The sequence below is a fragment of the Vicugna pacos genome, chromosome 15 (genome assembly GCF_048564905.1).
Source record: "Vicugna pacos chromosome 15, VicPac4, whole genome shotgun sequence".
NCBI lineage: Eukaryota > Metazoa > Chordata > Mammalia > Artiodactyla > Camelidae > Vicugna > Vicugna pacos.
In genome coordinates this window covers 2,373,275-2,398,663 of record NC_133001.1, presented here as the reverse complement: position 1 = coordinate 2,398,663, position 25,389 = coordinate 2,373,275, and the positions used below count along the sequence as shown (strand labels likewise).

At 42.7% G+C, this 25,389-nt stretch overlaps 2 long non-coding RNA genes across 2 annotated transcripts; one reads left to right on the top strand and one right to left on the bottom strand.

The window, feature by feature from the left end:
* Positions 1–2,763: 2,763 nt before the first annotated feature.
* On the bottom strand, positions 2,764–13,585 carry LOC140685613 (uncharacterized). The gene is made up of 3 exons (XR_012058864.1): positions 13,401–13,585; positions 9,290–9,347; positions 2,764–2,848 (listed from the first exon to the last, which is right to left on the bottom strand). It is a non-coding gene; the product is annotated as an uncharacterized lncRNA (long non-coding RNA).
* A 1,432-nt stretch (positions 13,586–15,017) lies between these two features.
* On the top strand, positions 15,018–25,196 carry LOC140685835 (uncharacterized). Its single transcript, XR_012059271.1, has 5 exons — positions 15,018–15,115; positions 17,327–17,430; positions 24,447–24,538; positions 24,722–24,776; positions 24,925–25,196. It is a non-coding gene; the product is annotated as an uncharacterized lncRNA (long non-coding RNA).
* The last annotated feature ends 193 nt before the right edge of the window (positions 25,197–25,389 follow it).

Below are 25,389 nucleotides of genomic sequence, written 5' to 3'. Positions count from 1 at the left end.
GAAGCTATCCAAGATGCACCTCACTAGATTAAAAGATGCTCTTATCATCAAGTTATTCCAAGGGATTTAGGAACGCTGTGTGAGACACTCCTAGCATGCCTGTTACTCAGGAAATTGGAAGGGTTTTGGAGTTCTGTGTCAGCAACCAGGAGCAAAGACCAAATATGTATTTCCTATTATGTCACAGTCCCCAGTAACTCTTGCAACTAAAAATCCTCACAACTTTCAAAATGCCCCTAGGAACTGTCCCTATTGAGAACCACCATCCTACAGTGAGATCACCAGAAGAAACTTACTTATGCACACAGAGCCCTCATCAGCTTTTGGTGATTGAATCAAACACTATTGAATGAACAGCTAAGGATTCACAGGCAGTTGAAAAAGCCTCCCAAGGTGAAAAAGAGAGAGAGAACACATAGAATTCTAGATAAAGAAAACAGAAAATTGAGAAGGAAAGCAAATTCTCAAACAAATAATTCATGAAAAATTCTTAATACTAAAAGACTTGAATTTCTAGATTTAAAAGGCCCATTGAGTGCTAGCATGAAGAATACAGTCAATATCGTAACATTTTAGAACACCTGGGATAAAGAGAGGTTTCTTAAGTGAAAAAAAAAGTTATATCAAAATGGCTAAGAATAAGAATGGCCATTTCTCAGCTGTAATACAGGAAGCTAGAAAACCTGGAGCAATGCTTTCAAAATTCTAAGGGAAAAAAATAACTTTCAGTCTAAAATTCTATATGCAGCTGAATTATCAATCATGTATGAAGATAAAGAAAAATTCAGGCTTGAAAAGTCTCAAAATACTTTTCTCCCATGCAATTTTTTTTTCTCAGGAAGTGATTTAAGAATGTGATCCCTGAAAATGAGGGCACAAATAAATCCCAAAAGAGAAAGACATGAGATCTAGGAACTGGAATCAGACATGGGTGACAGTCAAGGGCAGTTTCCAGGATGATGAAGGGAATTTCCAGAGCCATAGCTGCATAACTGGGCCAGAGGATGACAAACCAGCTTGGAACAAACTAATGAAGGCAGGAAAGTTATCTGAAAGTTACCAGGTAAGTGATCTGATACATTTAACTATGTGAAAAATCATGTTGAGAAGCCATCCATTGGAACCAAGACATTTAAGCAAAAGAAGGGAGAGGGGCAGTGGAGGAGCAATTATTAGCCCTAGTAATAGCAGAAAGTTTATGGGAAAGGAAGCATAATTACAATATAGTCCTTGGCTTTGCAATGAACAGTATTTACATAGTCATAGTAATAGCAATACTGAAAATGAATTTAGCCAAGATTTACAGTATTGGCATAAAGAAGGAGGAAAAAAGAAAAGAAGAAAGCAAGCTACATTTCACTTAACTTATGAGAAAACCCTAAAATAAGATGCCTAAAATTTATGACTCAAACCAATGACATATGTATATCCACAGAAAAAATAGATAAATTGTAAAGAAAAAAGGAACTAAAAATAGTTTTAAAGGCAGCTGTTTTTCTTCATGAGCCTCCTACATGTTTTAACATTTAAAGCTGTGTGTGTTTCTTAGCTGAAAGTAGAAATTCATCCCAAGACATTAATATGGCTGTGGTGGAAGTAGTCTGGAAACAGGGTGGGAAGATCTGCTTCGTTCTGATGCTGAGGCAAAGAAGATCAGTCCCTTTGAAAAGGGACTCCCGGTTAGAAAAAGACCATGGAAGAGGAGGTTTCAGAAAGACCCTGCTGTGCACACCTGCTGTGGCCGTAATCTTCCTCTTACTCAGCAATTTGCCAAGTCAGCAGGAGCAAGACGCTGCCTTCTTTACTACACAGAGCAACAAAGGGGAAGTGAGTTGTTCAGTAAAGAGGACTGACAACTGCCTCACATGGAGAAAGCCTCAGCCTCCCAAAAGCTTTATTTGTTTGTTTGTTTGTTTTTTTCCAAAAGCTTTAAATTACAACTTTGACGGCACTCATCAGGATTCCTGAAGTTGCAACTAGGACAGAGAGCAGTCGCAGAAGATTCAGGGCACGTGTTTTTCTCAAACACAAAGAAAGGCTTGGAGTCAGAGTCAACAAATATTCCCAACTATTGAAGCAGATTTGTGGTGGAAAAAATGACTAAGAGGCACGTCTATCACTTTAAATCTTGCTCTAAAATGTAGGTTGCCTTTTATATAGAGTGGAGATTAAAAATTATTTAATTACCATTTCAGTTTTAATGGAGAATTTTATTTTGGTAGGAAAAAAACCCACAAGTGGACTGGGTGGGGTGCCATGGTACTCAGCCATACTTAGGAAAAAGCTGTCTGCTTAGATCACAAGCCCACAGTTCAAACAGGTGGCAGCCTTACCTACATTACAGACCTGGGGCATAAGAAGGGACATCACCTTATGGCCTCACCATCCTACACCTGGGAGTTGATGAGAAACAGCACATCCCTTTGGGGCCTATATTCTCAACCTAGGCCATCTCAAGCCAGGTCTGATTATTTGTATATTATTAGTGTTAACTGAACACAAGTTCATGTGCCCAAGGGTTCAGTGAGACCAAACACACTGAAACATTGGAGTTTGGAGCAGAGAAAGGTTTATCACAGGGCTGAGCAAGAACAGTGGCTTGTGCCCCCCCAAACCCTGAGCTCCCTGAAGGGGTTTAGCAAAGAATTTTTAAAAACCAAGTGAGGGAGGTGGGGTCCCAGGGTATGTGGTCAGCTACTGCACAATTCTCTGATTGGTTGATGTTGAGATAACAGGGTGGTTAACATGATCGATCCTCGATCGACCAGAAGATCTTGAGGGCTATGGACTGATGATCATCAAGTAGTTGATTGCTTCCATTTAGTGGTAGTTTTTAGCATCTGAAAAACTCAACAAATATGCATGAGATACTATTATCAGAGAGGACCTACAGCGGGGAATTTGGGGGAGAGATCTGTTCCCCATCCCACCCATCCCCACCACCACCCCCAGAAGGCCCCAGGGGGTCCTGTTCAGTTACATTAGTTCATCACAAATTCTGGTTGAGACATTGACATTGACTCGGTTCAGCACACCAGAGTGTTCTGTGTCCTGATATGTTTTAATAACTATTTTATTAAGAACAGTTGAAAATCTATGAACTAGAGATTAAGGTATTCATTTCTGAAGAGGTTCTTACCAGACTTTGGTTGGTTTTTCATTACATATTTTATTAACTAGACCTTAAATACCCCTCTGCCCCAAATACATTTGATTTAACTAAAAAAGACAAGCAGGTGGACAAAGGACATAAACACAGTGTGAGTGTCCTGTTGGGGCCCAGGGCAGGCCACTCCAAAATATGCCTCAATGGCATATTGATTATTTTGAATTAAAATTACTTAAGAAATGGCCAGTGCAAGAAGGACACTTTGACACTCCTTTCTCTCTCCCTGAAAGCAGGAAATAAATCTCCCATGTGATAGGCACCCTCCGGGTACTGAGAAGTAGAAAGACATTCTTACGACCAGAGAGACAGAGAATCCAAGACCGAGAAGACCGTATAAAGAAACTTTGTTACTTCTTTACTAATTTACTGCCCAAGCCCAAACTTTGCTTAAATTTCTTACTAATTAAGCACCCAAAGCCAAGTTCCTTTGTCCTGTCAATTCCTCTCAAATTAATTGTTCCTTTGTCTAAAAAGTATAAAATCTCCCTGCTTTGGCCACTCCTTAGGTCCCATTTCTATGAGACCTCCATGCACATGAACGAAACTTGTCGCTTTTCCTCCTGTTAATCTCTCAGGTGTCCATTTCATTACTAGTACAGCCACAAGAACTCAAGAGTGGTAGAGGGGACAATGTCTTCCTCCCTTGGTAGAATGAGCAGCCCTAAACTCTCAGAGATGTCTTAAATGATTCTCTGTCCCAGCAGGCTTGAAACCACCATCTCAAACTGCAGAGTTCTCTGTGTCCCAGCTGATCTTCAGCAAAATCTCCTTTCATGATGGATGAAACTTGGAGTTCTCCTGGACTCTGGTTACCGGGACCTGCCTGTGAATCAGGAAGTAGTCACTCAGGGCACTGTGGGTAAATAAGATGTGAGCATCACGACTGTCCACATCAGTAATCTTTGCAGAGGTCATGGTGGGCTTTAAGAAGTTACGTGCATGTGAGAAGGAAAGCTCCTGCCTCATTCCCCTTTGTTCATTACCTTCCAGCTTCCTCTAGTAATAACATGCTAGCAACACAACTTTCCCCATTCCTCAGGAAACCAGTTTCTTTTCAGTTACCACTGACACTAGCTACCATTCATGGAGGGGTTACTGTGTGCCAGGCACATGCCTTGTTTCACTCAATTCCTGTAACAACCTCGCAAGAAGAGGGGTAACATTTTCCAGATAAGGAAGCAGAAGCTTTAAGAGGCAGTAACATGCTAGAGACCTGGTAGATGGCAGCACTATTTACAATAGCCAAAACATGGAAACAACCTAAATGTCCATCGACAGGTGACTGGATAAAGAAGTTGTGGCATGTTTATACAAAGGAATACTACTCAGCCATAAAATGACAACATAACGCCATTTGAGGCAATATAGATGTTCCTGGAGAATGTCATTCTAAGCCAGAAAGAGAAAGAGAAATACCCTATGATATCACTCATATGTGGAATCTGAAAAAAAGACGAACTTATTTATAAAACAGAAACAGGCGTATGACATAGAAAACAAACTTATGGTTATCAGAGGGGAAGAGGGTGGGAAGGGATAAACCGGGAGTTCTAGATTTGCAGATACTAACTACTATATATAAAAGAGATAAACCACAAGTTTATACTGAATAGCACAGGGAACTATACTCAATATCTTGGAGTAACCTATAATGAAAAAGAATATGAAAACAAACAATATATGTATATGTGACTGAACTATTATGCTGTTCACCAGAAATTGATACAACATTGTAAACTGACTATACTTCAATGAAAAACAAATAAAATAAAATAAAAGTAGGCTACACAACACTAAATGAATAAATAACAAAGACCATGTAGAGCTGGTGTTCAAACTTACCCAATCTGAGCGGACATCCTGTTTCTGTTTATTTTTCTCTAAATAAACCTGAGTTGGGTCTCTGTCACTTACAACCAAAAGGATGCTATCTGATAAAGATTAGTGCGGCAGTGTCCATCAACCACGGGCAAACCATGGAACCACTAAGCAGCAAGGTGGGCAGGAACTGAGTCTCAGAAGTTTCTGGAGCTGGTGGTTCACAGGCTTCAGGGCTTCACCCCTCATTTCTGGTTTTGGTTTCTTGCACTGAGTGGTTAATGGTATGCTGGACTAAGGTGACTATTTCTGAGATTACAAGTAATTTTTAATTAGTGTTTTGTCTAGTTTTTTTGTGGGGGGGGTCTGCAATGAATTCACATTTCTTAAATAATTTTTTAAAGTATGAAAAAAAATGAACATCTAAATGCTAACTGTGCATCACCACTTAACGACTCGTGATCCCAGAAAATATACATGCAGACTCCTGCATGCCAGAGAGTGGACTAAATGTGGATGGAAAATATGTTGAAATGCCCCTTATTTTTCTCTGTCTCATTTCCTCTTTCCCTTTTTCCTTCACCCCAACTTAAGGGGTAGCCTTTTTTACCTCAGGGGAGGTATGAAGTAAGACAGAAAACCAAAATAGCATACCAAGTACCTTCCTGCCTAGCTTTTATTTCCGAAAGCATAAGCACCAGAAAGAGAAGAGGAATTTTAGATGGGGAAGAGGCATGAACAGAAAAGAATTTCCTCCATACTAGGAAAATCTCACCAGGAAGAAGAGTTGGAGGCTGATAGTCTCAGAGTATTGACACCAAAGATAAAGCTTTATATATATTTTTTGCTAACATTAAATAATTATCAAAAAAATTGAAGCAACTTTCTGGTGATTCATACACCAAAGAACATATAAATTTATGTGGAAAGCATTGGTGTAAGGCAATATTTCAGCATTACCAACAGAACCACCTAAAAAGTTTTGGAAAGCTTCAAAATGAGGAAAAAGCCATTGAACCAAGGGTCTGGAGTTATTTCTATTTTGAAGCCATTCCTTTAACTTTACAGCTCACTAGAGACAGAGAGATTAAGCAAGGAGTGAAGTCCCCCCTTGAAGATGTTTTTGGGACTCTGCTTTCTTAAAAAGCTTAAGGGAGTTGAACATGTGCATGATAACATTTCCTTTCCCATACAGTTTTCTCTTTTTCCTAGACTTAATAATTGCCTTATCTTTCTATGTCTCAATTTTTTTCTTATTGACGTATAGTCAGTTTACAACGTGTCAGTTTCTGGCATACAGCACAATGCTTCAGTCATACATGAACATACATATATTCATTGTCATATACTTCTTCACCATGAGCTACTACAAGATATTGAATATATCTCCCTCTGCTAGACGGTATAAACTTGTTTATCCACCTATGTCTCAATTTTATCCCCCAAACTCACATAGAACTGTGTAAAACTCCGCTCAACACCAACAAGAGTCTATCAGCTCTTGGCTACATCCTTCCTTGCAGTCTCCTCTCCTCCTGCCTTGTGTTCTCACAGTTTGGTGTGTGTGTGTGGGCCCTTATTGAAAACTAGCCCTTTTTTTTGGATAAACCCTTTCTGTCAGTACCTCTTCTTAGACTGGTCAATTTCTCCCAATAGAAATGATTCCATTTTTTGTTTGTTTGTTTGTTTTAGGCATTTCTGATGATACTGGTCCGGGGTAAACTGCTAAGTCTGTGGACTCTCACCTAGCGCCACTCTTCTCAGTATAGCAATCTGCTCTGCCCTCTGCTGTACCTTGAGTTCCCAACTCCAGACCTTCTTCAGCTCAGTCTCTGCAGAGAACACATTTGCTCTAGCCCCTACCAGAGTCAATAATCCCCTGGCTGTGTGGAGTAGGGAAAAGGATACGAGGTCTAAGGGTTTTATTCAGTCCTCCTGTTTGGAGTCACACCCGGAACCATTTCCTGTGTCTACCTCTGTGTGTCCCTGAACATAGCATGTAGGGGCCTCTGTTTCTTCTTCTGAACGATGAGGACCTTTGATACACGTGTGGCTGAGGGCCCTCTCAGCCTTGGCCTTCTGTGATCTATGAACCTTCACACAGTAGAGCTCTCTGCCTAGTGAGTGACATGGACAAGGAGATACAGGAGGTCAGGAAAGGGGAGAGGACAGCAGCACAGAGGGGTAGGGAGATATCAAAGGAAAGGTAGGACTTGAGAAGAACTAGAGCAGGTTGGAGACGTGGTGAGGAGGGATAACCCCCTTAGGTGGTCCAACATGAAGCTACATTGGGGCAGGATTGTCACAGCACTTTTGGAGCCCAGGAAATAGACAGAGGGTTCTAGAGGATGGTGAAGCTGGAGAGGAAACTTGGGTCAGATTGTGAGGAATTTGAATCTCTTCTCTAAATCATTTTAAAAATACCAGACCTTATAAACCAGAATGTCAGAGAGTAAAACCCAAAAATCTGCATTTCTTTCAACTTGCCACATGACTCTGCCCAGCTGGAAGGTCTGGGAACCACTTCCTTAGGCAGTGGACCATGGATGGTTTCTATTCAGGAATCATGATAAAACTGGGAATTTTAGAAAGATGAGTCTGACAACCATGCGCAAGGTGGACTGGAGGTTGAGGGACAGGAGACAAGGACCCATGGGAAACAATTCCACTACCCCAGGCAGAGGGTCATAAGGGTCTACAGGAGGGAAGCTGCTAAGGAGAGACAAAGAAATGGAGTGTACCAACCCCATCTGTTATGGTTGGAGCTGTGCTACCCCCAAATCCATACGTCAATGTCCTAACCCCTGGTGCCTCAGAACGTGACCTGGTTTGGAAATAGGGTCATCGCTAATGTAATTAGTCAATTCAGGATGAGGTTATTAGGGTGGGTCCTAATCTAATAGGATTAGTGCACTTGTAAAGTGGAAGATTTGGTCACTGGCACAGACACACATAGAGGGAAGACAGTGAAGAAAAGAAAGAGAAAGAGGGAGAAGATGGCCATCTACAGACCAAGGAGAGAGACCTAGAAGAGATTTTCCCCTCACAGCCCTCAGGAGGAACCACCCCTGCCAACACCTTGATCTTGGTCTTCCAGCTTCTAGAGCTGTGAGGCAATACATTTCTGTCTAAGCTGCTGGACCTGTTGCGCCCAGTTATGGCAGCCCTAGCAGAGTAAAATACCCTGTCTTTTTGGAAACACATTCCTGAATTCAAGTTTCCTCTTCTTTGCTTTCTCATGAGGAATGATTCCCCAAAGCCATCTCCTGAAAGGACTAGAAACTGGTAGGATTCTCTTCTACCTGAGCAGTGAGTGGAGGTGGCTTTTCTGGGTCATTGGACACTTGTTCCAAGAACCCACCTGAAAAGTCAAAGAACCAGCTCTAGTGATTGGAGATTCCCATCCTCCCCACCTGAGGAAGTCATTGGTGCCAAGAATCTCAGACAGTCGGTAAAGAGGAGAAGGGAGTCTCATCTCTGTGGAGCCACTAACGTCCCACTGGTAACTCATCCAGAAAGAAAAAGGCCGTGAAGGTGAACAATCCACGAAAAAGGTAAACCCTGGCTCTGTCATTTTATGACTTGGACTTTGCTGAAGTAAACATCCACCTTGGCCAGATGAAGAATTTCCAGGAACTCCATATATCAAGGTCAATGGCATATGACTGTGATACCAGGGACAGGCATGTCCACCACAGAGCCCTTGGCCTCCAGCCATTCACTGCCGCCCTTGCTAACATCCTTGGCCCCCTTGGCCCTTTTACCTGCCAATGCTCCCAACCCAACCCCCCCTCTAGGTCACCGGCCACCTGCTCGCTCCAGAGCTGCCAAGTTGGGCTACAGAGAGCACCGCAGCTGCACCATGGGGCCTGCTAAGTACTCCCCCTCCCCAAGCACGTCAGGGCCGTCCCTGCTTTCGCAGTTCTCCATCTGAAATTGGCTTCCTGCTTCTTCCCTCCCAAGTCCCAGCACAGAATTTTCTAGGCTCCACAAATCTCTAGTTTATCCCTGTGTTTCTCGCTTTCATCTGAGAATTTCATTTTCCTGTGAAGTAAGAAGTCTCCACACATGTATCACCTCAACTCTGTTTCTCTCCTAGAATTTCTCTCTGTCCACGTCCATCTTTTCCTGGGTTCCTCTTATTTTAGAGAAAGACGTGGTGTTTTTATTCCCTTGCCCAGGCAAACCCTTCTCTACTCTATATTCTATCCTTCATTATAACATCAATTATTTTATTTATTCTTTTTTAAAAACAAACTTTTATTACAGAAAATTTAAACACATACATATGATCTTATTTACCTTTTGTGTCTTCAAATTCTTCTGCCGTTCTTGTATGCAAGCTCAGGTCTCCTCTAGCCTTTAAAACAAAAATTTTTTAAACTGTCATCATCTTGCTATTCCCTTCAGCTACTTCTTAATTTCTTTACATTTTCTTAAATGACCAGATGTGACCAATGAGCTCTTTCCTTTCTCCCCCTTATTTCTAGACTCCCTACAATCTCGCTTCAACCTCTATCATTCTACTGAAATGCCTCTTTTGATTTTTCACCTTTGTTATTTCAAAATAAATTCAGCCTTATGAAAAAGTTGCAAAAATTGTGAAAAGCATTTCCATATACCCTTCACCCATCTTCCCCAAATGTTAACATTTTATGTAAACACAGGACACTTATCAAAACCAAGAAATCAATGTTAGTATGATTAACAAACAACAGACTTTATTCACATTGCACCACTGTTTCACCCATGTCTAATTCCATCCTTTTGAGACAGTTCTTTGCTAAAGCCACCTTGAAGAACATTTTTATAAAATTACTAATTTACAGAAATACAAGGAACAGAAGGACAGTAAATGACACCACCATGGGAATACAATCAGCGAAATTCCCTACTGTGGATTTCTTCAGGAAAAAAAAAACTCAAGGAACAATAGAAGAGATGAAGGGGGAAACTTGTAGTTTAAAAAAGACTTATGAGCAAGAGTAATTAGTTGCGATGTGTGGACTATGGATTCCAATTTAAACTAAAAAAAATAATTATAAGACAACTGAGAAACTGTGAACTCTGGATATTTGGTAATCTAAGGAATTATTGGTGGTTTCTAAGCGTGATCATGTTTATGTTTAAAGAACATTTATTTTAGAGATACCTATTTATATTTATAGATGATAGGACTGCTCCAAAGTAATGGAGTGGGAAGAGTGTGGGGGGTGTAGGTGAAACAGATTGGCCGTGCACTAAAAATTGTTGAAGCTGAGTGATGGATGAATCAGGTTCATTAAAGTGTTTTCTCTACTTTTGGGAATGTTTGGAAATTTTTCATCATTAAATGCTTTTTAAAAAGAGGATTGATTCATCTATACAACATCCCGAAAGTCATTAAAAATACATGTCAATTTTTGCTTCCTTTTTTCAAATAAACTGAATCACATTGTTTGAGACATGGCAAACGTAAGCGAATCTGAAGATCTCTGTCTCCTCTGAGTCTCGTTGACTCAGGCCACGTCTCTCTGCTCTGACTCACTCTCAAGTGCTCTGCCCTGCCTGGGCTCTTCTGCCTGAAATTTACCACCTGTTCTTTCTTGCCTCCTCCTGCCCTCTTCCTGATCTCCCCTGATCCTTCATGCAAGTAGCTCCAAGTTCTTTCCAATATCAAGCAATCCTGCCTTTTGAACTCCTTCCAATTCTCAGCTCTGCCTATCACCCTGCTTAACTCAACAAGAGCAGAAGAGCCTGGCAGATAACATAGGGGAACACCCCAGTGTCTGTTAATACTCTGTTCATGTTAAAAATGTAGACAGACTAAATAAATCTGGGATCACGTTATAGAAATACAATCTGCATCCTCTCTCTCGATCTTATTTGATTGATTGATTGATTGATTGATTGACGTTATATTATAAGCACTTTGCCAAATCCTTAAATATTGTTAGAATTTTTTTCAGTTGTCTGAGTTTTTTCAAGTATGCAGAATACTCCACTATACACATGTGCCATAAGGTATTGACCTCATTCTCTAGGGTTAGATCCAGTGACCCCTTAGTTGGCAAAGCAGTTTAGTCCTCCTCCTTTTCAACTTTCTGAAGTTCATGATACTAGTGACCATCCTTCTGCCTTGAAAATTTCCTCCATTGGCTTCTGTAATGTCTCCTCGATCTCCCTTCGTGTTGACCAGCCCTACTTCTGTGACTTGTCTTCCTCCAGCTCCTCCCCAAGGTTCTATCTAGGTACCCTCTTGGCCCCCTCTTTTCCTCTCTTTCCTCTCTGTCCATGAGTGGGCTCTTTCTCGGCTTCACTGGGACTTATTCCCAAATCTGTACCCTCAGCCCTTTCCAGTGTTCCAGACGAGCATCTCCCCTGTCAGCTGTATGTGACCGCCAAAATATAGTCCAGTGTATTTCCACCAACTCTGCTGACCAACCAAAGGGAGCCTCCTTTAACCAGGCCTGCTTGCCTCCTCTTTCTGCCCGCCCATGTTGTGGCTGTCTCCTTGGGGTTCAGCTTGATGCCTTGGAGTCACTGTCCACTCCTTCCTTCACCCTTCTCTACACCAAGTGACCAAGCCCCACAGAAATCTTCTGAAATGTCTCCCACAGCAATTTCTTACGTTCCATTCTCACTGCTCCGCTCAGACGTTGAATTTTCACCCCTCCCCCAACTTGCGTTCACCTCCTACTTGGTCTTTCTTCCTCTGTGTTTGTTCTCGCCAATCAGTCTTACCTCCAACCACCATATTAATCCTAAAGGAGGGTGGCTTTAATTGAGTGTCCTACCTGTTCAATCATCTTCATCAAGCTCCGCATGACTTACCAAATTGAGTTTTGACATTTAAGGTCCAGTTTAATATGACCTGTCTAACAACCTCCTCAGTCTTATTTCTCATTTCCTGCCACACATGTCCTGGAGGTGGAATAGTTTGGCTCCAGAGTCAGGTCCCAGCCTAGCAGTGCTTTGGCCTTGGATAAACCATCTGAACCTCTGCTTCCCCATCCACATAATGGGAGTATTAGCAACACCTCCCTCATGAGTTGTTGGGAGGATAGAATGAGATAAAGCACATAAAGAGTAATACCAGGCATACAGTAGGTTCTTAATAAATGTCAGCTGCTGTTACTGTCACAACATCAGTGCCATCTAAGTAAATCTCTTGGTTTCCCCATGCAAGTTTTTTTTTAATTGTTTTCTTTATTTTGGGGAGAGGTAATTAAGTTTGCATATTTAGTTTTGGAGAGGGTACTGGGAATTGAGCCCAGGACCTTGTGTATGCTAAGCATGCGCTCTGCCACTTGACCTACACCCTCCCCCTCCCCATGCAAGTTTTAGAATTTATTTCCCATCCCCCTACTTTTGCTATTACTATGTCTTCTGCCTACAGCTTTCCCCCCATGCCTTCTGAAATCCTGTTCTCCAAGGCCTGGCTCAGATGCTGTTTCTCTGAAATTTTCCTCAACCACCAGCCAAAGGAGCTCTCTCCTTGCCCCCCTCTATATTCGAGCTCTTTGCCTTCAACACTTCTAAGGCATTTACACTGCCTTCTGGTGAGCTGTGTGAATGCTTTATCTTCCTACAAATTGAGGTGGGACTATGTCTTCTTCATATGTAATACCCTCTCCATAGCCCAGCACAGGGTCTGATACAGAGCTGAAACTTAGGAAACTTTCATCAAAAGGTTAAACAGAAGGGGTAAGGGCATAGCTCAAGTGGTAGAGTGCACGCCTAGCATGCATGCGGTCCTGGGTTCAGTCCCCAGTACCTCCATCAAAAAAAATAAATAAATAGATAGATAAAACTAGTTACTCCCCCTCAAAAAAATTAGAAATTAAAAAAATTAAATTAAAAAAAGTTTAAAAAAGATTAAATGGATGAAATTTCCTGTCTCAACAATAAAGTTGCATCTTGATACCTGTCTATGAAACAAATATTCATTAAGCATACTATTAATCTTATTAATATATCTAATTAAGCCTGTTATTAATGACTACGGTTCTTGGCCTCTCAAGACTTACAGCCTAGTTCAGAAGATTATGCTTTCAGAAAACTGAGAACAAGTCGGGACAACATTTAACAATGTATTTAATCAACTATAATCAAATTTCATAATGTATAATCCAGACAGACAGTTTCCTGGGTGGTCAAGTGAGGGAGAGGGTTGGGAGGAGTTAGAAGGTGAAGAGGGGAGAGGCAAAGGCAGAACTCTTCCCTTGAAGGGTGAGTGCACTGAAAGGCAGGCCATTAAGGTTGGGAGAGAAGAGGGGAATTATTATATCTGCTTTCATGGGGGATAAACTAATCCGAATGTGCTCCCTACTGAGTCTCTGCACTGGAGTATCAGTTGATGGAAATGGAGGCCAGCTACACAGTTCACGTACAGTAATTATCATCATTATGAACACCAGGGATTAACACTGACCTGTCAGAAGACCGTGTGAGTAATGGGCGTTTCCCAAACCTGAAGCAACTGCAATTCCTGGCGAATCAGCTTTGAGTTAAGAAGTTTCTGTTCTTTATGCTTTTTCTATTTTGAGCCTCTAAATTGCTATTCAGATTAATAAGGTCATGCATACTTCACCTAAGAGAAGAAGGTTTGCAGGGAGGTCAGCCTGCCCTTTCTGCCACATGTGCGCAGCCATGAGTGAGGCGCGAGCCAACTGTGAGTTAGGAGATTACGAAATTCTAGAAAGAAAACGACTGCCCCAAAAGATCACCCCTAAAAAAGCCAGTTCACATGCCTGAAATGGCACTATTACATAGTATGCAGTGGTACCCAGCTCTTTCCTTACAAATATAAGTATTCCTGAAGAAGGCTACACTGAGTCTCTCATCTTTTGGTTTGAATGGGATTAGCAGTCACCTGAGGGGAGAGAAGGCATAGAAAGAGGACAGGTCCCTGTCAGGAAAAGTAGGGGACAAAATAACTGGTCTTTTCTAAAGGGAAAAGCCTCCTGTCCCCGGACTGCAGCGCCAGGACCAGTTCCTCCGCTTCTGCGGGCACCTGTCGTGTGCGGGAAGTCAGCGCGGCGGAGCCCGCCGCAGCCCGGCCCTGAGACCTGCGGGGTGGCTCGCCGGTCCCCCGGAGGGAGGGCTCGTGCGAGGACCCCTGGCGGGGCGCGCATCCCCGGCGGCGGCGGGTGTATTTATGTAAGGGCTTAAGGAATGCGGAGGGCCGGCCCTGGCGTGCAATTCGGCAGCGAAGGGACTGATAACCCCCCAGGATATTGTTCAGAGCCCTGTCCCTGCCCCTACCCGGCGGAGCTCGCCAAGGCCTCTGCGCAGGCGGGGCAAAGGATGCTGCGGGTCCGCCCCACTGCGGGTCTCCTCGGGCCGCGAGGCCTGCTCATGGGGAATTCCAAGTTCAGCTAGACTGGAGGGGTTTAAATGAATGCCATGCTTTCTCCGAAGTCGGAGTTCGTGGGTCTTATTCCTGTGTCTAACCCCAGTTCTCATGTTCTGTTTCCAATCTGCAGCCACACGGACTCTCCAGCTGGCGATCGACACGCGTGCTGCCACCTCCAGGTGAAAAGGGGACACTGAGCGCATGGTAGCCGGACCGGCCGGTGACTGGAAGGAGGGTTCCAGGACAGGCTGAAGTGTGTTCCAGATTACTGGAACTACTGGAATTACTGACGTTTAAATGTATTAATTCCTAAGAGCACAACAATTGATGAAAGACTTGATCTAGGCTCCACACATCCTCTGGCGGTTTCCCTTTGGTTTGTTTCTGCATTTTGTGGATTTGGAAGGGGATTGATGGGGGAGAATACAGCTCAAGTGGAAGAGCGCATGCTTACAACACACGAGGTCCTGGGTTCAATCCCCAGTACTTCGCCAATAAACAAACAAACAAACAAACAAATGTAATTACCTCCCCTCAAAAAAAAAAAAAGGAAGGGGATTGATGCTATATATTTGCACAGATGCAGTTCAGTGCTTTAAAACAGGCGTTCACCACCAGTGAGTGAAAGTGATCCTCTGTGACGTCACTGTGGTTTCCATCGCAGCCGACTCTCCCCCGCCTATATTGCTGAGAGTGGCCCCCAGGACACACCAGTGGTCATCATCTGGGTCACTCACACAGGAGGGCACCTCTTTGCCCTGTATTCTTTCCCATGGCGACTCCTTCATCAGGCATTCCAATACCATAATTGAGAAAGTGAATGATTATTTTAAAAATAATTTTAGAACAGTTCCTAATATTAGAGTGATGGCTAAGGATACTGACTCTGAGGTCAGGCTGCTTAGTTTTAATCCTGACTCAAACTTTTTAACTTTGTGGCCTTGAGGTTACTTATTCTGTGCCTTACCATCCTTGCTGACTAAATGGAAATGATAATACAGTCCTCATTGGATTGTAGTGCATTTTAAGTGAGATAACGCACGTGAGTGCATACAGTGTAGTCTACTAAGAAAGAGGATGTGATCTGAGCTTAAAGAACCCGCATGCGTGTTCAGGCCTTGACACTTGCTAATTTGGGGGATATGGCATGAGTTATTTCACTTCTCTGTGCCTTGGGTTTATCGTCTATAAAACAGAGATGATAAGAGCATCTATCTCACAGATTATTTATGAGAATTAAATGAAATATATCTACTAGGCTTAGATACAGTAAGTACTCAAATGATAGTCTTTTAAACCTGAACTAGACTTTACTATATTCAGCATTCTGTTGTTTGGAAGATTCTGGTCTTTAAACTCCCGGGCAAACAATTTCTTCTGTTTGTTCATCATTTTACAGCTGTCTTGAGTACAACTGTATGTAATCCTTCCATTGCCTTGGGAGATAGATGTCCGTATCCCCATTTTACAGATGAATAAACTAAGGCTCGGAGCGGTTTAGTGATTTGCCTGATGTCATCCAGCAAGTGGACAAAAATGCATGCCCCCCCCCAAGAAAATGCACACCCAGCCCTTCTCTCCCCAAGACAAGGGCTCTTTTTACTATATCAAGGCTGCCTTGTGGTTCTCTTAATTGTGACGAGTACACATTTTCTTTTACAACCCTTTGTCAGATTTCTATACCATGACTACAATTTTTTATGTTATATCAACTTCCTAAAACCAGCCTGCCAAATTTCAAGAAAACTGCACTTAGAGCCTTTTCTTCTTCATAACAAAACTTTTCTTCATGACTTATTAATGGATTGGCCTATTCAGTGTTGCTCTGAGTGGAGGATGGAGAGAGACAGCAGATGGAGCCACTGGGGGTGGCGGCATCTCAAGAACCACCATTGTGTTAAGCCCGAGCCCCACACTCCCCCTTCTGAAATGCCCCCCCAACAGAGTTGAAATTACTTATTTCTTCCTCTTTCTTCCCTGACCATGAGCTCTGTGAAGCTCAAGGCTGCATCTAACATGTCAGTTGTCTCAAAGTTCTTTCAATTTCCTTTCCATGGAAGAGAAAGTCATAGAAGAAAGACTTTTCACCGAAAGGAGTCAGGAAACAAGATGACATTTCTTTAGACCCTCGATAACAGGTCCATCCCAAACTATAGGGAAAGAAATTAAGGATAGATTCGATAATTTGGGGCTAAATATCTCATTGAAGCACTCTCTTTCCTGATTAGTAATAATAACAACTATTGCTTATCAAATGACAACTATGAGGCAGGCACCAAACTCAGCGTGTTACACACATGAGCTCCTTTTAAGTTCTGCAGTGACCCTAACATCCTATGCACTTTATTCATCCTCGACTTCCTGATAGAGAAGCAGGCTGAGAGACTAACGTAGAGCAGAGAGATGGGGTGAGTGTGTGCACACTTCCCAGCCCAACCATCTTGATTCTTTCTCTTTGATTTATTTTCCACCCCCCATCAGCCAGGGTTTATACCAGAGTCATCTTCTTTGGCTCCTTCCCTGACTGTGCCTGGCACTGCTGGCCCTGAGTTCCTGGCACCAGGGCGAGGGGGCCTATCCAGTGTCAGAGATCAGCAAAGCCCTTCAGGTGACAGACGGCCACTTGCCTTCCCAGTGAACTGCACCCCCACCTCCAGCGAGCGGCTTCAATGACATCTGGCAGCCAAGACCTTGTCTGTCCCGCAGCCAGTCCTCGCCCAGCTCACAGGAAGCAGCTGTCCCTTGAGTGCTCACCAAACATTTCTGTTTGGTTCATGGAGTCCTGAGCCTCCCTGTTCTGTTCCCTTGTCCTTATTTGTCCCCACCCATCAGAACCCCCCAGAGCCAGATCCTTTTTATGACTGATGGCACAGCCAGTTTGTGTCTGGGATCTGATTTCCAAATACTCAACAGTTCCAGTAATTTCAGCAGTAACTGCACAGGTGGCCCCAGACCATTCGTGGCTTCTGTTCCCAATATATTTTTTTTTTAACTTTTCAAAGGTTGTTTAGAATTCCAAGCTCATGGAAGACACGTAGGAAGCCAAACAGCTCTACAGCGATGTGGCACTTGAGGAGAAGCAACGACAACCAAAGAAGGAGGGAAAGTAGGTGGAGATTCTGAAAGGATGTTCTGAGCAACTTGAGAGGCCACAGAACAATAATTCCCAACTCCCAGCAGCAGAGGGACACTGCGAGACCTTGTTAAAAGGCAAAGATGCTGATTTCTCAGGTCTGGTACACAGCCCAGAAGTTAGAGGCAACAGGAACACTTCCACTGCGGGAGGTCCACGGGTAACACTCAGAGACAGGCTGACTGGGGGACCAAGGACTTTTGAGAGAGGGAGCCTGCATCCCCAGGGAGGAGGCCTTGGAGCAAGGAGATGGAGAAGGGTTTCCTGAGGAAAGTATCCAGGAGGGAGGACAAGCAGGAAGGAGGAGACGGGGGATGTGCTATGGATGAGAAGGGGGTTCAGAGACCCCCCAGCAGCCACTTCCTGAAGGGACCTAAAAGTTAAATTCTGTATACAACTCATAAATCCTACCTCTCCAGCGACAGTTCGGCATCCTCTCTTAAACACATGCAGTGTGGGAAATGCAACAGTGGCTCCTCCCACTTTTAATCCTTCTTGGAATTATTTTTATTCTATTGAACCAAAATCTATCTATTTGAGGGGAGGGTATAGCTCAAGTGGTAGAGGACATGCTTAGCATGCACGAAGTCCTGGGTTCAATCCCCAGTACCTCCTCTTTATTTTTTTTAAATAAATAAACCTAATTATCTCCCCCTGCAAATAAACAAACAAATAAATTTCAGTCCTAATTTTCCATTTGATTCTCTTTCATACCTTCTGTTTCCTTGCCGAGACAGTCTGTTTTTCATTAGTCTTAAGTACGTTTCTAACTGCTCACGGAAGCACTTTTATAACAGCTTCTCTAAAATCTGTGTCACCTCAGCGTTGGCATCTGCTGATTGTCATGTCTCACTCAAGTTGAAATTTCCCTAGTCTCTTGACATGCTGAGTGATTTTCCATTATATCCTGGGCATTTGGGGATTTATAAGGCTCTAGATCTTATTTAAATTTTGTGTTTTAGCAGGCCACTTCTGACACCGTGCCATCAGGGAAAGGGGGTCGCTGCCTCATTGCTGACAGGCAGGGTGCCAGTCCATACTCCGCACTTGGCCTCCACGGACATCCCAGCGTGGGAGGGGCATCTTGTTAACATCGGGGCTGGGGGTGATGAGGGTTCCAGCTCCCTACATAGCCTTCACAGACACCATGGAGTTCACTATGGGGGACACCAACCCTGCAGGGAAGGGATGGGGTTCCTCACTGCAGTCAGATGGGGGTAAAAGTTTAGGTTCTCTTGGCCTGTGCAGACAGGGATGGGGCTACAGTTTTTTTTTTTTTTTACATGGGTCATCTTTTTCTGTTTATTTATGTACCTGGTAATTTTCGGTTGGATACTAGACATCGTAAATTTTACCTTGTTAATTGTTAGATATTTTTGTGTTCTTATAAATATTCATAAGCTCAGTCCTGGGATACATTTACTTGGGGACAGTTTGATCCTGTCAGGCTGTGCCATTTGGGACGGTCCTGGGAAGTGCTGGGTGTAAGGCTGCTTATTCCCCACGACTGAAGCAAGTCTAAGAACAAGGACATTCCCTTACGTAGCCACGATATAGTTTCTTCACTCAGAAAATTTAACATTGATAGCAAACTGTTATAAAAAATATAGTCAGCATTCAAATTTGGTTCAAATCGTTTGTAACGACTTTTTTTCCAGTCCGGTCATGAATTGCATTTCTTTTTTTCAAAGACATATTTTAAAATATAACCCAAAAGAATCTCCAGTTGGTCAAATGCCAGGTCCTAGAGAAGGTGAGATGCCATGCTTGCCCTGCGAGGCTGAGCCTAGGATTCTGCCCCAACAGTCCAGCCCCATCCCTCGTTTGTTCAGTTTTCTCCCCAGTCTCTACCTCTGCCCTCTGCTTCTCTCCTTTTTCTACTGTCTCGTGCTTCCAGTGTCTTGAGGGCTTCCCGGTGGTAGGAGAGAGGGAGTGACACACTGGGGACCGCGCCTGGTCACTGCCTTCTAGGAACCTCTCCCTGGTACCTGCAGACAGGATGTATTCCTCCTCATTTGGCTCTTTGATGAGTGCAAAGTGGAAACCCTCAAAGTGCTCAATGGGGCATAAAGGCTGACTGAAAAAATGAGGTTTCAAGCAAATAGACAAACCCAGCAGTGAAAATCAATGAGATTAAAGCTGCCCTGTTAGAAAATAAATGAGGTGCAAAGGGATCAACCATGAAATATGAGTCAGCAGACCTCATCCAGGAAATCCCAGACCAGTACTGCTCAGGCCGGGGGCCTCCCCATGTCTCCACCAGTCTCCCCATCTGCTACCACCTGCCCCTTCCTGCCAGTGCACCCACATGCTTTGGCCTTCTGGAAATGCCCCAGTTGCTGATTACTGAAATCTGACATCAAGACCACACCAGATCTCCCTCCTTGATTACTGCAGCCAGATCCTCTGCATCTCCACAGTTCTCTGTCCTGTCACTCTTGTGCCACTGATCTGGGTCTTCCTATACCCAAAGTTTTGGGGTATTTGGATTCTAAGCCCCTCCCAGACTGCAAGCTCCTGTGATGTCATGAAAATTTTTAAATATTTGCTTTGGAATCAAGCCTGTTTCAAATCCCCAAAAATGTATGCCCCTGGGCTAGTTTCTAATCTTGTCTGAACCTCTGTTTCCTTATCTGTACACTAAGACCATAATATCTCATGCAATTATGACGAAAATTAGATGAAATAAATTATGTAAAGGCCTCAGTCCAGTGCCTTGCATGTTTAAAATTTTCAACAAATGTAAGTTCTCTTCCTCACTTTTGAATCCCCAAAGCTTAAAATATGTTGCCAGTAATTTTTATGCAAATTACTGGCTTACAGTCACATGACTAATGCACACTCATTCGGAAAGTATAGAAAACGTAGAAGAATCAGAAAATAGAAAGAAGCAAAAAGAAAACAGAAAATCTATAATTTTCAAACCCAAAGATACTAGTGCATAAATTGATACACATCTTTTGAAGTTTTAGAAAGATGTAGTCACTATAACACTGTACACAGTGCTTTCTAATCTGCTTTTTAATATGTAAATGAGACAAACATCTTTCATTGTCCACGAATAGATTTATACAACGTTATCCATAATGACTATAGAGTGACATCGTATAAGGATTTCTCAACTTAGCCAGTCCCCTACTCTTGATCATTTGCATTTTGTTCACTAAGCCATTGCTGGGATGAACATGCTTGTAAATCTTTGCTCTCATTTCAATTAAATTCCTGAGAGTGGAATTGCTAAAATGAGGGGTATGGGGAAAAGTTAATACTTCTGGCACACATTGCCACATTACTCTCCCGAATGATCATGTCAATTTCTATTTCTCACCTACTCAAGGTATATAGTCATTCTTTTCTGGTCTTTGCTAAAGAGAAAATGGTACCTAATTGCTATTTTACTTTCCTTAAAAAAAAAAATCACTTGTGGTTAAATGTGGAACTGAATGAATATAATTCTCCTTTCATTCTGACCATCAAAGCAAAGTCATCTACACATTTTGCCAGCATTGCTCGGCCAGGATGAGTGGTTATGAAGAAAAAATGGTCATAATTTGGACAAAGCTAATTTAAGAACCAAAATGATAGAGGAACAAGGACATCTGCAGTGTTGGGAGGAAATGGAGAGAACTGGGGCAAAGCAGGGACCTCAAGGGGCTGGGTTTGGAGAAGTAGTAAGTTTGGGATGGAACAAACCCAGTGACCATTGTAAAGTCAGTTACGGCTCTGCTCATTGGGAGCATTGCTGGAGTTGCCACATTGGTGGATGGGTTAGTTTTTATTCTCTTACATCAGCTCATTGTATAATATTTGTCCCTTAATAATCATTTTCCTCATTCTCAATGGGCATCATCATCATCATCATCATCATCATAAATGTAACTAACATTTGCTGAGCATTTTCCACAGGCCAGGTGTTATACTCTACTTGCATTATCTAATTTGACCCTTACGACGTTCCCATAAAGTTTGTGCTATTAAGGTACCCATTTTCCAGATGAGGAAACTGAGTCTAGGAGAGATGGAGGGTCTTGCTCAAGGGCACAGAGCTAGTAATCAAGGGAGCAAGGATGACAACTCAGGCCTGCCTTTCTTCCAAGACTAAGTTTTTAACCACAACATTTCTCAAGGGCCGCTTAGCTGATGAATTGTACTAGATACCAGTTCAAGGTGAAGGGCAAACAGCCATGAGAAAATAAAGGTTAAAAGACTCCCAATGGCAATTCTACATGAAGAATGGGGAATTCTCTCTCCCTCCATCCTCAGTCCACTCTGATGGCTCATCTAAGGCCCCGGTTTTCCAAGCATTTGATTTGGTCTTCCCCCTGACTACTTCATTAAAGCCCGCCTCACCAAGCAGGGGAGAATTTAATGCACTTGACTCCTTGGAGATTTGATGCTCCTTTAGGCCTAGAGAACCGATCTCCTTACTCACACATCCTTATCCCTTTCTCCCCTGGCAAGCCAATCTAAAATGGGTACCAGGAACTCACACTTGTCAAGCCTCATTTTGCACCTGCCTACCACCCCAAGGCTTGTATCTGTGCTTGCTGGGGCTCCCCTAACACAAACCCGTAAGTGGGACCTGGCCACATCTACAGTGGACAGGTGCGGACTCGAAGACTTAGGAGAGAGATGCAGAAGGACCCTTCCACTGGCGGCTTCTGATGGTTAACCCAGGGCAGCCCATGGTCCCCTTGGATTTTCATGCTGTAAAGATTTGGAATCACTTCAAGACAGAGGAGTTTGAGTCCCACAGAGTTCAAAGCCTGGCCTTGACATGAAAGCTGTCTTCTCCCTCCGGTCCATTCTGACCAGCCGAGTGGGAGATCCACTGAAGCCACTCTGATGGTTTTCTCTTCCTGTTACAATGTCTTCTCATCACAGCGTCTTCCTGGAAAAGGCCAAGATTAGCACTTTATTTCAGCCCATTGCAACACAAGCTGCTTCCCAGCAGCTAAAGCGAGGTTTGAGGGAGCGAAAGAAAAACTTGCTACTCTGTTTCCCAGCTAAATCCCACTTCTTTCATGAGGTTTTCTCGACCACTCCTGCCAGCAAGTCCTTGGGCTGCATCTCTCCTGCTCTTCAGCTGTTCTGACCTCCTAGAACACTGCTTGTCTTCTTTAGCCATTTACATAATGCCTTGCTGGTTTCATCACCCATTGACATGTGAACGCTGCCTCATCTCCTTAACCAGATTGTGCACATCTGGAGGGACAGAGCTCTATTTTAAGATATTTCTGTATCTTCCCCCAGCTCAGAATATGGTGGTATGTGGCTTCCCTGATCACCCCATTTAAACTCCAAACAAACCACCCCTCCATTCCAATCTGGAATATAACTTACTTATTTTGTTTAATATTTGTGCCCCATTGGAAGAAGTTTAGCCCCAGAAAGACAGGGATTTGAAAAAAATTTTTTTTATTGAAGTACAGTCAGTTACCATGTGTCAGTTTCTGGTGTACAGCACAATGTCCCAGTCATGCATATACATACATAAATTCATTTTCACATTTTTGTATATATATATTTTGTTGTTGTTGTTAAAGTACAGTCAGTTTACAATGTGTCAATTTCTGGTGCACAGCACAATGCTTCAGTCATACATGAACATACTTTTTTTTCATTTTCATATTCTTTTTCACCAGAAGTTACTGCAAGATAATGAATATAGTTCCCTGTGCTATACAGCATGAACTTGTTATTTATCTACTCTATATGTATCAGTTAGTATCTGCAAATCTCTAACTCCCAATTTATCCCCTCCCACCCCCCTCCCACACTGGTAACCACAAATTTGTTCTCTATGTCTGAGTGTCTGTTTCTGCTTTGCAAATAGGATTCCACATATAAGTAATATCATATGATATTTTTCTTTCTCTTTCTGGCTTATTTTACTTAGAATGACGATCTCCAGGTCCATCTGTGTTGCTGCAAATGGCATTATTTTAGTCTTTTTTAAGGCTGAGTATTCCATTGTATAAATACACCACCACTTCTTTATCCAGTCATCTGTTGATGGACATTTAGGTGGCTTCCATGTCTTGGTTATTGTAAATAGTGCTGCTATGAATATTGGAGTGCATGTATCTTTTCGAATTAGGGTTCCCTCCAGATATATGGCCAGTGGGACTGCTGGATCATATTGTAAGTTTATTTTTAGTATTTTGAGGACTCTCCATACTGTTTTCCATAGTGACTGCACCAAACTACATTTCCACCAACAGTGTAGGAGGGTTCCCTTTTCTCCTCAGCCTCTCCAGTATTTATCATTTGTGGACTTTTGAATGATGGCCATTCTGACTGGTGTAGGGTGATATCTAATTATAGTGTTGATTTGCATTTCTCTGATAATTAGTGATATTGAGCATTTTTTCATGTGTCTATAGGCCATTTGTATGTCTTCATTGAAGAATTGCTTGTTTAAGTCTTCTGCCCATTTTTGGATTGGGTTGTTTGCTTCTTTTTATTATTATTAAGTTATACGAGCTGTTTATATATTCTGGAAATTAAGCCTTTGTCGGCTGCATCATTTGCAAATATTTTCTCCCATTCTGTAGGTTGTCATTTTGTTTTGCTCATTTTTCTGTGCAAAAATGTTTAAGTTTAATTAGGTCCCATTTGTTTATTTTTGCTCTTATTTCTTTTGCCTGGGTAGACTGCCCTAGGAGAACATTGGTAAGACTGATGTCAGATAATGTTTTGCCTATGTTTTCTTCTAGGAGATTAAAGTGTCTTATTTCATATGTAAGTCTTTGAGCCATTTTGAGTTTATTTGTGTGTGTGGTGTGGGGGAGTGTTCTAATTTCACCAATTTCTGTGCTGCTGTCCAGTTTTCTCAACACCACTTGCTGAAAAGACTGTCTTTTCTCCATTGTATATTCTTGCCAGAAAGGGATTTTCACCTGCTTCGTTCAACTGATTTTTCACCCACATTTAAAATAGTGCCTGACACAGAGTGAGCATTCAATAAATATGTGTTGAATTAACAGATGAATCAAAGGATGAATAACGTGGAAGACTATGAAGTAAAGAACCCGTCAGCATAAACGGCAGGATGACCTTTTTCATTTTCAGCTTTTCAGTGAGTATTTTATGTGTTGTTCTTTATGAATTTCAGGAGAATTTCTTTAGGCTGTCAAATAAATTTCATTTCTTTCTAGCTCAGGAAATCCTAAGGTAAAGAATAACCACCAGTACTTAACTGAGTTGCCACTATGCACCCATAACTATATATTTTCATTTAATTAACACTCCTCTCCCCTAGGTTGATATTGTTAAAATGAACCATCTTACAGATGAGGATCTGAATCTTCTGAAAGGTAAATAACTTGCCTGGTCCCCAGCTAGGAAGTGGTGAGGCCAGGACTTGCACCCAGCCCACTGTAGTTCATCACTGCTCAGCTTTTCTGCCTTAACAGAATCCAGACTTCCAGGATGACCCTTGTGCTTCTTCCCTACGATGTTCAGGTCCTGGCCAGCCCAGCCCAGCCCAGCCTTTCCCAACACGAGACCGGATCCTGGGGATCCATGGACAAGCTACAAGCCAGCTACTACCTGGAGAACCAAAGTGGGGCAAGTTTTTGATAGGAAACACAGCTGCAATTGTGCAAGGACTGAAATGGTTAACCCTAGAGATTGCCTCTGGGGCTCCCTGTTCCCTGGGCTTTCATGGCTAACCAAGGGCTTGTAAATGGACACATTCTTTTCAGCTATATTAAAACCATTATCCAGGCCTGGGATTCAGTTTGTCTCTTTTCAGTGACTTCGCATATCTCTGATCTGAAGCACAGACACCATATTCATAGGGTGATTTAAATACCCTCTCCTTTCCTTTCTTCTCATATCCTGGGCATAACACATACCACCCTCACTAACTACTCAGTCAATATGCAGCCGACTCCTGGCCCCCGCTGTGAGGATGGAGATTACAGA